This window comes from Nanorana parkeri, unplaced genomic scaffold, assembly GCF_000935625.1.
Source record: "Nanorana parkeri isolate BGI_ZX_2015 unplaced genomic scaffold, ASM93562v1 scaffold671, whole genome shotgun sequence".
NCBI lineage: Eukaryota > Metazoa > Chordata > Amphibia > Anura > Dicroglossidae > Nanorana > Nanorana parkeri.
In genome coordinates this window covers 232,561-247,253 of record NW_017306939.1, presented here as the reverse complement: position 1 = coordinate 247,253, position 14,693 = coordinate 232,561, and positions in this window count along the sequence as shown.

The following is a 14,693-nucleotide window of genomic DNA, read 5'->3' as shown; positions in this document are numbered from 1 at the left end:
TAATAGACATGTGCACTGCCAAAAAATTTGTTTAGCTTCGTTTGGTTTTAAATTCGGATTTGTGTTATTTCGTTTTTCGGGATTCGGGTGTGAAAGTCAATTCAGATTCGGGATTCGGACGAAATTCGGTAGCGGTAGTTTGCTCGAACGTTCGTTTCTTATTCGTTTCTTATTCGTTTCTTATTTGTTTCGTTCGTTTGCAGCAAAGTGACATTTGAGGGGGGAAAATGTTTCGGACGAAACGAATAAGAAATGAAAACGAAACGAACGTTTGAACGAACTACCGCTACCGAATTTCAGAAACGGAAATTCGGATTCGTTTGCATTCGTTATATCTGTAATTCGGAATTCGGATACATCCGAATGTCCGAATTTCCGAAAATTCGTCCGAATTTCGATTCGGAACGAAACGAATCGCACATGTCTAGTAATTAATACCGGTATGTGTTACACGTTCACATTAGCTAGAATGCTTGCACTTAAAGTATTATTAAACTCTAAAATTATAATAGCAATGAAAACAGGACACTTACCTTGTGTGCTGTATCTTCTTCTTTAAAGACTTGCCTTTCTTTTTCTGTGAGCCAGTCCAAAAATCCCTTCCACAAGTTTCCCTTTCTGGGGTGGCTCCATTGTCTTGCGCGGTCCCATGGAGTTGCCCTTACATGCACACTTCTGGGAGAGAGACCACAAGACGGCTGCCTGCGTTGACATGCACAGATAGCAACAGAGGACTAAGACGAGGCACACATAGGTGCTGGTGCCAATGGCGCTAAGAGTCATCGGACATGTCCTGAGGAGGGGGCTCACTGCATGCTCACCGACCAGAAGTATGGGGAAGCAGTGCAAAGCAAGCCTAGCGTGGAGCATTGTTAGCTGATTGCTGAGTGCGTATGCATTTTCTAGTAAAGAAGCATTGACTTGTGCTCAGGTGGCCTACTTTACCATGAAAAAATATATCTTATGTTAAGCCTGCAATGAAAAGCGTTGATTACAGGTGCACTCTGATATCAGCATATACACTAAAAGTCTTTTTGCTTTTAAAAGTATTTTCCCTGAACACCAGAATGCTGAACAATGTCAATACCAGAAACAAAAGTTCTTCTTTAAGGTCAACTCATTCTTATTATTTTAAAAAACAGGAAAAGTGTCCATGTATTTTTCCTGCACATTCCTTCACTGGCCTTCTCGTTATTATTATTTTTTTTTTGTCCTTTAACTGGAGGCCTCGCTACTCAGCAAACATAATTAGTGTTGCTCCAGAATACGTGTAAGGAGATTTTCTCCCCAATGCCCGCTAATGCAGATGTAATTGACTCTATTTTCTGCTATATGCACATAGATTGCACTAAGTCTGGCCTATTATCCACCAACAAATTAGGAGAATCCAGTCAAAGAGGCTTCTTCTGCCATGATGCGTCGCAGAGAATAGGACACTCAGGCTGTATTAAATCTGGACACAACAGTGCTTCAATTGCTTTCTTTTATGTCTGCCGCCCTTTTCAAGATGTTTGGCGTTTGTGTTAAGTCCGCGAGTATGTGGAACAGCACTTTATTGATACTTAAGAAGACGAACATCTGTCTCGGACAGAAATTGTTTCTGGCTTCAAAGGCTGCGGATGGAAAATTAACAAAAAGGCCAGCTTGCTAAGGAGCTCACTTTGCAATTATTTTCAAATCGTATTTACAAAGATCTGATCTTTACAGGTAACCAGTGAACCAGACTGAGGGCAAATAAACTGCTAAGCTGGCAATTTTCTTGATGTGCTCTCATTCATTCGGAACTGTGGACTGGAACTGAAAGCCAACAATAGAGGTTTATTTAAAGGGAAATTAAAGTATATCCAAAACTGGTTTTCTTCTTTTTCTGAGTAGGGATTGGTTAAAACTCCCTCTTAGCTTTTTTCCTTCTAGCTGTTTGCGTTGGGGATATTTCCTTTTACTTTCTGTCACGGGGACACCAGAAGGGGAAATTCACACTTAGTTGTCACCGGAATAGTTGTTTCCATTGGAATATTTCCTCTGTTCCTGTTGGGGAAACTGACAACTGTAAAATTGTGAATTTCCCATTATTTTCTGTCTTGCTGACAATAATCATCAGGCAAACAGAGAGAGTGAATCTCCAGAGTGGTATAGACTGCAATGAAAACCCAAAGCCCAAATCCAAAATCCAATCCAATCCATAAGTTTTGACTTTGGATATATTTTTTTTATTTATATATTAGAATTTTATTAAACAATCAAAATATTACAGGAAAGACAAAGCAGCAATAATATTCTCAGGCACAGAATACAATTGTGAGATTCAGCACACAGCAGTAATAGTTCAAATCAGATCTTGTAGAACTTGAGCAATAACCTTATAGGCAAGATGTAGCTATGGACCAGAAGACCATCAAAGCTAAATACCCTACAATTCATCTACACGCTTAAACTGCAGCGGGACAGGCCCTGAGGAACTGCTGGCGCACAACAGACTTTGCACCAGTCTAGTCTGCAATTATGCCAGGCACCCTTCCTAGAGACCGAAACTTCCATCACCTAAAAGTGAATTGGAAAAGCATGGAGGATAGGAGAAAGAGAGAAAAGAAAAAAGGAAGAAGTAGGAAAAAGAAGAAGAGAGTGGAGAAAAAGAATGCAAAAGGTGCAAAAGATACCAGTGAGACCTCAGGAGCACCCGCATCCCTGACCACAAAATTAGGCCCTTTATGTAAACCATTGGTGAAATTGTAGACTGCCCTGAAAGAGGATCCAGATGGACAAAATAGATGATGGTACAGATCGTGATTTCTAATGTAGGACCACTGCTCTCGCAACTTTCGATATATTTTAACAAGGGATGTACCGATACTGGTCTTTCGGTATCGAGTACCGATATTTTTTCCACGGTCCTTGCCAATACCGAGTACCGGTGCCATCTGCCCCGATTATCAGGAAGTTAGGCGGCTGATCATGACGCCTGTGAAGCCGGTGTTCTAGTGAAAAAAAACTGGCTTCACTTGGTGAGGCTGCCTGGCTTCCTGACTTATCAGGAAGCAAGGCGGCGAGTCATGAGGTGCTGTCCAGCTTCCTAATAGGTCAGGAAGCCAGGCTGCCTAGCAACAAATGAAGCCTGCACTTGTTCCTAGGCAGCCTGGTTTCCTGACCAATCAGGAAGTGGGTCATGGCATGCCGCCTGGCTTCCTGATTGGTCGGGAAGCCAGGCTGCCTAGCAACAAGTAAAGCTGGCTGCCTAGCCAATCAGGAGGTCATGCCATTATTAGTCCTTCCTGTCTTAGGGTGACAATGATGCTTTTGCTGTTAGTATATGCATGAGCTGTGTTGTCAGTATAGGACGCTGCAAGTACAAGCTGCACATTGCACCGGCCTGTTACACCTCCTATTCCTGAGACCAGCCCAGCATCAGGCCTGTCCATAGAGCTGCTGGCATGTGTTGCACGGTGGGCTCACCATACAGGCATGCACCAACACCAAAAGCTAACTTTCACAGCTGCAGAGCCCTGAATGGCACTTTTATTAACATTTATTTAAAACAAGTAACTCTTGGAAGAATTAAATAATAATAAAAAAAGCTTAATGATCATTTAATATGTTTTAATCAAATGTACACTTTTTTCCCCGAAAGGTTTAATTATACTTTAACATGAAAAAAGTGATGAATGTGTGATTTGCATCTCTGTCTTTTTTAAATTGCAGAGAACTAATTTTTCATTATGTTCTGCAATTTGTAAGAAACATTTGATTGGCACATGCGCTAAAAGAATATTTTAAAGGGCACGGTAAAAATGGGTTTGAAATGCCAGGCAGTATGTGAGATATTGTGGTTGAATGATTGCTCAGTACTATAATACAAGCTTAACTGTTTGAACAAATGCACATACAGTATGTATTGACCTCTGTAAGTAGAAAGAGGCCAGTACAAATCTAAAAAGCTTTTTGAATCTTCAAATTTATATTTCTACAGCAATAGTGTCCAAGAATAATTGACTATGATTGGAGGAAGCCTCTACAACATCCATCAACCGCCTAATATCTATGTTGCCTTTAGGCTGCATTCACACATAGCGGTAGCATTTTCTGTGCGGCTCTATAGCCGAAACGTGCGGAATTCGCCATAACATTGTGCTTGTACTATTTTGCGGGACGCTCGGTTTTGTACAGCCGCAAAAGTCTGAACAATGCACATTACCACGCATTGTTTTTTATGCTTAGAGCAGTTCCGCACGTATTCATACAGCTGAATATGCACGGGAAACCGCTCTGTGTGAATAGAGCCTTAAAGAGAAAAAAGGATAGAGACTCTGTCAGGGTATATTTTTTTTCTGTGTCCCAAATGGTGAGAGTATTTAGCTTAATTCCTGACCCAGTGATTAGTCAAAATGTTAGGGAAATCTCCACCACAGGACAACAGACAGTTTAAAAATCTCGGGGGAATATTGGATGAGAGGCACTTGATATTGGATTGCTCTTAGTAGAACTCACAGAGTAAAGTCTTACGTTCAGGGAATACTTTGATTTCAGCTAGGCTGATGCTAAACTTGGGTGTCTTGGTAGCAATCCATTCAGTTCATATATGAAGCTGCACTCCTGATGGCACTAGACCTTCAAAAAAAATAAGTGGGTGCTCAAAGTGATAAGGTTGGATGGGGTGGTGCCAAAACCAAATCAAGGGATATTAAGTCACCAGCACTCCAGACATGTATTTGTAGCTCACAAACGTATTGTGAAGAAAAGTGTCACAGACATATATACAGATGTTTTAGGGCCTTGCAGTGTCCCTTTCTTAAAGCAACAGAGAGTGAACACTCTCTGTTGCCTTGAGAAAGGGACCCTCCAGGGCCCCCGAAATTCTGTACATATGTCTGTTATGCTGTTCTTCACAATAAATTTGATGCAATTGCATGTCTGGGGTGCTGATGACTTTGCATCCCTTGATTTGGTAGGAATCCAGGGATTGAAGGGGGAATAAAAGCGCCACAGCAAAAGATACATAGTCCAAAGTGTTATGCTCTAAGGAACAACAATCCAACATGTTTTGGGGGCAAGGCTGTGCCCCCTTCATCAGGGCTTAGGATGCTGTGTATATTGTCCAAACCAAGACTCTGTGTCCAAGACAAATAAAAATTCAGGGTAAAGAGTACGTCCAAAATATTGACATGCAAAATCATGCGCATCAGATAGAAACATCGACGCCTACAATAAAGACCTGTTGTGGGTCACCTGACCTGACATGTCCGCTTCAGATCATGTGATCACACCCGGGGGGTAGTGTGGGACTTGCTGTTTTCACCTGAACAGGTAAGATCATACACTTGAACTGAACCCCGCACCCCAGTACTGCTAATGAAGAAGACTAACAAGCATTCATATTCTTAGTAAATTACAGGCCTTTTTATTCCTTTAAGGCATTGCTTTACTTTTATATTCAGTTTTATTTGTTCAGGCAGTTTATTTTGTCATGTAACCAGTGCTGCTGATGACTCTGGAAAGCAGAAGGGATTAGTCTAAATTTCTCAAATCTTTTTGCAAATACAAGTATAAGAAGTAGCACACACAGCTGTCTGCCTTTTATTTCCTATGCAAACAGCCTCTTGTCAAGGTGGTGTAGGATGTCAAGAGAACAGAATGGGGGAAATGTGCATTCATGCCTTCCGTGGGATTAAGCATCCAATAACCAATAAGTCTAAATATTTAGGACCATTGTACAGAATACACATTCTAACCATCAAAACCATTCTATGCTTATATGCAGAGATAAAATATGTGTCTGCAAAGTATATTTAAAAATATATATATTTGTACCTCTTTAAATGTTGGCAAATGTTAATTAAGAGTTAAAGTTAAGCTAATATGGAGAGACTAGAGTGTGATATTTAGTTTAAAACTAAATGTGCTGAGTGCAGTAACCTACAGCAACAAACAGATTGCAGTTTATTCAAGTGGCTTTTGGTTGCTGTGGGTTAGTGCAATTTGCAAATTAGATGAGACATTGCTATTTTAAGGTTTACATATGATGGACCCAAACAAAACATTTTAAAAAACAGTGTGACGTATTAAATTTGCCTGACTGCATCTGATAAAAAATGTATTGTTCATAGTCAGACCATAACAACTACTGTCCAGAGCTGAACATTGATAGGAAATAGTATCATCTCCATGTAGCTCCAGTGTCACCTGTAAAGTGCAAGATGTACTACTAATAGAGTCACTATAGAGCTTTGAGTAATATAATTGTATACACTGTTCACAGGTGTATAAATGGAACAATCTCACCAAATAATTAGCTACATAAATAGTACCAGCTGTAGCAGTAGATGTCCAAATACAATTATCTGAAAGGTCCAAATGCAAAATAAAAACCATACTAATCCTATTGGCATATACAAGTCTAGGAGGCAAGTTTGGCAATGCAGGGAGAAGCAGCAAGCAGGGACTCCGCCATTATGGAGCGACATGCATATAACGTGTTTCACCATGGCGGCTTCCTCAGAGGATGTGGGTTCTAAGAACTATTCCCACTGGGATCATTGATGCTCTGCATTGTCTTATTACATTTCTTCTCTTTATTCTCCCTTCAGCAGGATAGAGACGTTTAAGAAAGATTATATCACAGCGCAGCACTGAGAGAGCTCAGCCAGGAGAGGAACACTCTGCTTTTGAGCCAAGGCTGGGAGTACAATGTTTGCAGGGGCATTCTACCTCAAAGTCAAGGATGCAAAAGTGATGTTCCCAGGAAATTTGCTCTGCTGAGGCAGGGACAGGAGAGTTTTATCACTAAGGACATTCTGATGTTGAGCTAGGGAGCTAGGTATGGGAACAGTGGTATGTAAGCCAGAGATGGGAAGAAATCATATTTCCAAGGCACACCACTACTTAGATATGGGAGAGAGTGATATATGCAGAGGCAGTGGAAGTGCTATGTCTGAGCTTTGCACTATTGACCCTAGATTGGGGATGTTATCCAAGGTACAATGTGCTAAGGAACCAGAAATGGGAGCCTATGAATATTTCCAGGGGCACTGTGGTGCTGAACTGGAGTTGGACAAAGCATGTTTGCTACGTGAAGACTGGTGACCTAGAGATTTCCAGATGCAGTACATTACTGAGACAGAAATGAAAGAACAGGGACAAGGTGCTAAATAAAAAAAATCAACTTCTACACACTTCTGCTGTTGTAATTGAAATAAAAACACACAGCAAGTGTGTCAAAGAGAGAACAAAATATATATAATGTATTACATGCAACTGGGATAATATTCCTTCAATTAGTTACTATGTATTATAAGGAGGAATAGCTCAACTGGTATTGGCGGCTGTAAGTTATGCCGGAGGAGAAGAGGTGGCGTGGTGAGCAGACTACTAGTGATCTTATATGAGCAGATTGTTTAGCGGAGTGTTGTTTTAACTTGTTTTTAATAAAGGATTTTTTTAAACGGCTACACTAAGGAGGGGTCTTATATGTTTTCTTTGAGCTCTGGTGGACCAAATGAGCAGTTCCAATGAACTTGGAAGTATAAAGGGGGGCGCTTAAGGAATCTTCTAAATGGTATAACAAACCAACTATTGTAAAGACAGAGAGAGAGCCCGGAGCTCCCATATATAAAGCATAGCACAACTGAGACTCATAATAAGGCTTGGCTAACAGGTAGGATGTAGACCTAAGAATGGAGGCTTTATGTCACCCAAAGCTGTACAAAGCCTCCTGGGCTCCAGGACCCAGAACAAGGCTTATTAAGAATCTGAGAAAACAAAATGTTTGTTTTCTCCATATCCGTCATCCTCCCTGACTATGGGCTTGTTCACACGACGTCCGGATTATCTCCGTACCAGATCAGTGCGCTCCTGCACCCAAAATGCATCCCAATGTATCCCTATGTGTTTTATGGGCTACAGTTATCACGTGTCCGTTCCGGTCCGGACAGAGAAAATACTGCATGTCACATTTTGTCCGGTCCGGAAACGCACGAACGCGTCACCAACACAACGAAAACGTGCCGAAAATGCACCGCACTGCAGCTAACATACTGACAGCCCCACTCCCAACAAAAAAAAATGTTTTAACTGGAACACGTCAAAAATACATCACAAACGCACTGCACGCATAGCACCGCGTCTGCAGATCTACTCCAGATCTGGACCAGAAAATGGTGTGAACAAGCCCTAAGTGTGGGTGAGAAACCTGGTTGACACATATGCACTGTCCACAATCCTCGCCACCAGTGCCTCACACTATGTACAACAGATTCAGTCATAAAGAACAAACTGTCTTCCAGACTCTAATATGTGATGTTATTGTTTCTCTGCACTGCTTGCTAGGGTGTGAGCTACTGTGAATTTTTTGTTCCCTGTCCATGGTACTTGCAGGGGAAAAGATGACTACAAAGTCAGTGATCACCTCTGGTATCTTGAGAAGATCTGGGACAAGAGAGCAATTCTAGTTTCTTAGGAGCAGCAAGGCACAAGTCTGTTCACCCTATTTGATTATAGGAATGGCCAGTTGACCTGCTTATTTGCTGACAGTGTGTGCATATACTAAAGAAATTGGAAGGATGTTATGTACTAAAACAGGCAGATTGAACTGGCCCTTACTAGTTATCCGGGAGTAAAGTGCAGGACAATCGCTCTTCACTTACCACCAGTCAATGAGTAGATAGAATTCAGTGGTGACTGCACAGTGAACAGGGATTGGATCATACTATAGTTTCCTATTAGGTCTTACCATGTACTACCTTATATGAGCACTGACATCACAGAGCAAAGGGAATTCTGCCCTGTTATTTCCTGTCCTCTTTGCCAATCAGTCAAAGTAGAATCGGAACCACAACTTGCTCACAAGCCAGTAGGGTGATTGCTTGTAGCTACTTTTCTGATATGCAAAAAATAATATTTCATTGCACAGAAATCGTGCCATATACAAGTTTCAAGGAACTATGTAATCACAGACATCTACGGTCTTCAGGCAGAAAAATGCCCATGGTGGCATAATACTGAAATCTAGAGCTGCAGAGAATGACTCATGTTCATCCACAAGTTAGAAAGTTTGAGAGACTTTTGGTGAGCATTATATAATTTTGTCATAATGTAATTAGATGATAATTGATTGCCACTATCATAATTTATGCTGATCGATAGAGCTATGTAAGTCATGGAAGTTCAGTGTTTGCTGTCACCGTGTCAGGCCTAAGGTGGTCAAAGAGTGAACTTTAATAAGTGGACAAGGTCAGGCGCTAACGAACGGTGTCTCGGCATAGACACCTGTCAAATTTTTCTTGCCTGAAGACAAAGGAGGGCTTGGGTATTTAATGACTTCAGCAACTTCTTCAAGGGACAAGTTGATCTAACTATATTAAATTTATCATTTTAGGAAGTCAGACAGATTTAATCAAATCATTTATGCCTGCATTATGTATCCTTTTAACATTGGTTTTGTCACCCTTGAGCAAAAGTGCCACAATATGCACTTTTGGAAATTGTATGTCCTAATTCACTTCCTTTATAATTTTAGGGTGAGCATAAAATGTATGGTGGACATAAATTAATTATGGGGGTTATTTAGCAACAAGTGAAAGCATTCAGCAGCTCATGTTATCCAGTTAAAACTGCAACTGTGCTACAGTCTGCTCCAGTTTTAAAAGTTTGTCTAAAGGGCATCTGAAATGTAGGTGAGAAGTGGCTGCTCTTACCATAATGCGCAAGTAGGCATAGCTACTTGAACATTATGGCAGACTTATCTCTGGGTATGCCCTCCATCAGTGTTGACAGATTCACAAACCCCATAGCTGCTTCATCACCACCGCTGCCATCTTCTCTGTTGCTTCTTTCTCAGCAATTAGATAGCCATTGAACACAGTAGGAATTGAAGTACAACATCAATTAAAATAGTCCAGATACAGTAGCCAATGTGTTTCTGGGGTCCAAAACACGCCCCTTTCCCCTGGACCGAATGCAAGAAATATCAAGCCTGAAATACTCCCATCACAATTCAATAAAACTTTCAAGCTACATAGTTTGTAGTCCACATACATGATTTCCCTCATTAGGAGAACTATGGGGTTAAGGCTTTTCCCCATAGTTCTCCTTTGGGTAACGGGAAGACACAAACTAGCGTCCTCCAGTCACCCTAGGCTCGGTATTCCGCGAGCTGTAGCTTGCGGTATACTGAGACGCCGCAGTACACCATGAGCTGCTGCTCGCGGTATACTGAGACGCCGCAGCTGAAGCGGATCTCGAAAATTGTGCCGGTATCCGCCCAGCTGCGTGACTGACAGTTGGATCTGCCTATCTAGAGGCAGAGCCAGCTGTACCCGCCCTCTCCCCCGTCCGTTCCGCCAGTCAGCGCTGGCGGATCGGAGCGGGGAGGGGGGAATCCAGCCCCTCCCCTGTCACGGCAGAGAGCCGTGACAGGATCGAGAGGTGAGCGAACACCGGTATGTGTTCGCTCACCTCCCAATCTACTGAGCCGACCTGTGACAGTCTCATTTTCACAGGTCGGCTAGAACTATGAGGTGAATGAAAAGCACTCACCTCATAGTTCTCCTTTAAGCCATGATGATGGGGTTGTATTTTGGACTCCCAAAACACATTGACTTCACTACTTGAATGTCCCTTAATTAACTCACTGCCACAGGCGGTGATTTCAGCAAATAATGTGGAATTGTTCAAGAAACTTTTGGACGATTTCTTAAGGGACCGTAATATACAGGGGTACAGGTACTCCTAGAATGAGATCCTAATAGGTTGGACTTGATGGACTAATGTCTTTATTCAACCACAAATACTATATAATAATTACAGCAGTCCAGAGCTTTCTTTTCACACTTCCACATATTGTGTAACCATTGGACAGCCACTACTGATGCAACTCATGCACATACGGTATGAACTGGAGTTCCATCATCCCGGAACCAGGCTCCACTCTTGGCAGCTTATAAATGTACCCCAGATTTGTATCCAATCACGAAAATATATGTTTAGGAGGAATGTAAAATGTGAAAGCCACATAAAAAATTGTTTTATGGTAAACATTGCAGCAATAACTCAAAATATGTATTCACTAAAAATACACCATACTTTCCCTTCAAAGAGTCCATCCGTCCAAAATTCATATTTCAGATCTATTTGGGTGGTGAAAGGGTTAAATCCCCAGCTTCTTTTTTATACCCTTGTGGATTGCAGCGGTAAGGTCTCTTCTACATTTACTGCCTTCCTTGATGGATTCCACAGGTTAGCCATAAACATTAATATCTGATTGTACAACAACTAAGCAACTAACAAGGAAGAGGGGTAAAGGGGGGGGGGGGAAGCCTGCTGATCTTCCTCCATTCCTGCCTTGCCAGGCTGCTGATTGGCTCAAGGGTCTGCTAAGGGAGTTTAGGGGGGGACACCATGCTTTTTTTTATTGGTTTTGGTTTATTATTTTTTTGGTGTTGGGGTCCTCCCTAAAATCCCAACCAGACCTAAAGGGTCTGGTATGAATACGGGAGGGGGTTCCATACTGTTTTTTTAATGTTAATTTTAAAGTTAGACACAAGTTCATTCTGAATGACATTTGGAAAAAATTTGGGATGCATACGTTACTCCTTTTATTTGGAAATTTGGATGCATCCAAATGTCCGAAGATGCAGAAATTTGTCAGTTTTTCAATTCGGAATGAAACAAATCTTATATGTAACTACTTTTCTAGAAAACGTACAATAGAAAGCGCTGCTCCAATGTTCGGCGTGAAATCCTGGAGCTGCTATCAGATACTTGGCGATCTAGCAGGAAAATAATTGCTTACAACCTGTGCATGGCTGAGCACCTGACAAGTGCCACTTGAAGCATGAATAATAATGAGTTTATACGTGACGGCCTGATGGAAATCCTCCATAAAGGTTAATCCCGTATAAGAATGTGACTCCAAAGTACACATTTTAAACATAAGATTCCGGCTTGTTTCATATCAGCAATGGCACAATGGAGTGCAGATTCCACAGGTGTCAGAGCTTAACTGTGTCACAGCGTAGGGGGTTTAATGTTACCGTCTAAGACCCTTGTATCCATTAACACTCTGCTGGCCAGTTCCCTCAAAGCCATTATCGTGTTTACTTTTGTTGAAGAGTAAATTTGGCCACAGATGTATTTCCCATCAGTCAAACTGGAAAAGTATTGATACTATTATTATTATACAGGATTTATATAGCGCCAACAGTTTGCGCAGCGCTTTACAATATAAGGAAGACATTACAATCACAATACAATTTAAGACAAGATGGTAAGATGGATCCTGCCCCTGAGAGCTTACAATCTAAAAGGGAGGGACAAGTGATAGAAGTTGCAACTCTCAGCAATGATTTATTGTAAAATCAGTACAAGCCCATGTTGCGATCCCTGCCTAAGTACTGTCCTCTAACGTACCAGGGCTTAATAGTAGTAATTAACCCAGACAACCCTATCAAAATGACAATTGGGTCACCCAATTATACATATGGTTGTTCCAGTTTTTCCATATTCTCCTTGGATGATTGATTTCAGGGAGGAATTAATAAATGCAGTTAGGTTTTCTTGGATCAATACTGTCTTTATCCCCCAAACATAAAATAACACTGAGAATGTCCTCTTGCTTTTTTTCCCTTTACCCCAATTGGCATAAGCATGTATGTTTGGGCAATCAAACCGTCACGCTGTTTAGGGAGGGATCTCTCCAGAGAAAGATCGTTATATGGTCAGATGATACATATATATCATCCACCATGTACAGTCCATAGCAGTTTTAAAAAAAACTCAAAGCAGTTCTTCATGATGGGCTAGGTGGGGAAGTCTGTTGGACTTATTAGTACATAGAGTATTGTTTCACTTGAAATAGAAGTAGCCCAGAGGTGTCTCCTACACACACAGACATGAGATCATTTTATATAAATGGACATTTTAATGTACACACCAGTAAAAAAAAAAATCAAATAAAAAAATGCTGGTTAGGAAGTGTCCAATAACTACACAACTTTTAGACTAAGCTTTAGATATTGTATTAAAGGCAGAGAGCCTTTTCAGATGAGATAAGGATTTATACAGGATTTGATATAAACTCTCCTTTAGGAGTTGAATTGTAATCAGCAGCAGGTTTCACCTACACACAGGCAAGCCAGAATATTTTATATAAATGTACATTTTAATGTAGACAGTATTAAAACAATTGGTGGTTACGAAGTGTCTGTGTACTACAACACAACTTTTAGAAGCATAAGATATGCAAAGAGCCCTTTCAGACATGTATTTTCAATAGATGGTCAGGTATCATTGTAGTATGATGATATCATTCTCCAGCAGGACACAGAGGGAACTAGACAAGCCACAATCACAGGTCAAAACCAGACAGGTAGATGCAGTATGGGGGGATTAGACAAAACGGGGTCCCGGGGTCAAAACAAGGAACTTATTCAAGTTGGTGTGTTAGAAGCAACTCAAGAGATAGGAGATGGAGGGAAAAACAAGGGTAGTGCAGTGGCTTAGTGATTAGCACTTTTATTTTGCAGCACTGTGGGTTCCCGCTTTAAATCCCGGTCAGGACACTATCTGCAAGGAATCTGCACGTTCTCCCTGCGCTTGTGTGGATTTCCTCCGGGTACTCTGGTTTTCTCCCACAATCCAAAGACATGTTGGAAGGTTAATTGGCTCCTGTCTAGATTGGCACTGTATGCATGTGAGATAGGGACCTTAGATTGCAAGCTCCCTGAGGGCAGGGACTGATGTGAATGTGTAGTATTTAACGTGCTAAGTTAATTGTCGGCACTATATAAATACCTGTAATAAATAAATTCTGAGTCAGGGCAGGTGGAGTACACTTAGAAGTCAGGAAGATGGCAAGGTCAGAAATAAGATAACACACCCCTAGAAACAAAAACTGCTCCTTACAACAGGCTACCTGAGTCTTGTCTGGGACTACCTTATTAAACCTTCCTGACCAATCCTGGAACAAGCAGATGTGCACATTGAGCCCCAATTAACACTGATGAAATTTGCCTCACGTCTGCAGTCACACTACAATGTATGGTGATGGAAATCACATTATTCTCTATGGTTCACACCTATGCAAGGTGAAGCAGTGCATTTTTTGGAAAAGTGCAGGTGCTTCTTTTGGTGATACATAATGCATTTTTAGTTGCATCAACTTCAAAATACATGTAATGTTGGTTTTAGTGCATGACAACAGGCCCAGACCCCCTAGCAACTTAAAAATATGTAACACATGAGAACGGTATGAGAAATGCATGAAAAAGCATGAAAATGAATTAAAAAGGAATTGAATCGCATGAAAAATGTGTTAAATAATACAAGAAAATACAGACGCACAAGTGTAAACAAAGACTGAGACTGGTGGAGAACAACAGCAGCAGCTGGTTATAGCCATTAAATTATAAACAGTCCATTGAATAGTTATATAAATATGTATACATGGATTAGTATAAGGCCCTATTCACATCTCTGTGTTTTAGTGCAAAACAACTTATGTGCCATAGGAACACATGTTAACCAAAAAGCTTGTTCACAGCTATGCGTTGCATTCCATTTTAATGCATTGTCAACCCCTGGTATCAAACTCCTACCCTGAATAGCTGCCATGTCCACACAGTGCTCCAAGCAAGAAGATTGCTGCATGATAGAGAAGCTCTCCTCAGGGAGGTTTGCAGGCTTCCTCTCCTTCATTACCTCTCCCA